The sequence below is a fragment of the Hibiscus syriacus genome, unplaced genomic scaffold (assembly GCF_006381635.1).
Source record: "Hibiscus syriacus cultivar Baekdansim isolate YM2019G1 unplaced genomic scaffold, ASM638163v2 tig00110450_pilon, whole genome shotgun sequence".
Taxonomy (NCBI): domain Eukaryota; kingdom Viridiplantae; phylum Streptophyta; class Magnoliopsida; order Malvales; family Malvaceae; genus Hibiscus; species Hibiscus syriacus.
The window spans coordinates 3806816-3807586 of NW_024062743.1; the positions used below are offsets into that span (position 1 = coordinate 3806816).

Here is a 771-nt window from a genome sequence, read left to right on the forward strand (position 1 = left end):
TAGTGGCGTTGAGTGATTCAAACGACAATTTGCACATTTGGAGGAGCATTATGGTAAAGGTGAAAGAAGTACTCCACTTCTAAGACATCATGCTTCTTTGCCTAGGTATTCTTCATAAAATTTTAGGAATCATGTTAGTTCCATAATTTCTCCCCTAAACTTAGTCTGTCTAGTTCATGTGTCATATTTCAATTTGCCTGAATATCGTCTTTACAGAGAGCGAGTTCCTGCTCCCAAGGATGAGAATGATCAAGTTGATGGTGAGAATAACACTACTTCAATGACACAATATGGTTCAAAAAGCGCTAGTGCTTCAATGACACAATATGGTTCTGAAATACAAGTTGCAAAAGCACTGGAAGCTTGGATATGGTATATGGCTACTGTTTGATCATTACCGCACTCCATTGGATCAAATATGCAGAAGGTATGAATTGAAACTTGGGAGAATTGTATTGCACATAGCAGTTCTCTAACTTATCAAAGTTATGCAGAATCTTAACTAGTTAACAGGCTTAGTAGTATGCAATGAATCTTCCAAGTTGTGTTCTTTTTGCTAAGTAGACAAGGTGTGAATTTGTCTGTTGTCGGCTTCACACCACATAAGATGTACAAGTATGGAGCAAATGGTGAAACTGATGATATGTTGGAATACCATGCTACTTTTGATTTTTCACAAGACTCCCCTTTAGTAGAACTTGATGATGATTTCTTGTGTAAACGCCCGGATGGCGAGGGCATATTTGTAGAACTTTATTATGCCGTGATATT

The 771-nt window shown here is 37.6% G+C and overlaps 1 long non-coding RNA gene across 1 annotated transcript; it reads left to right on the forward strand.

Annotated features, from left to right (window-relative positions):
• LOC120126043 lies at positions 1-298 on the forward strand. Its single transcript, XR_005516422.1, has 2 exons — positions 1-105; positions 217-298. It is a non-coding gene; the product is annotated as an uncharacterized LOC120126043 (long non-coding RNA).
• The last annotated feature ends 473 nt before the right edge of the window (positions 299-771 follow it).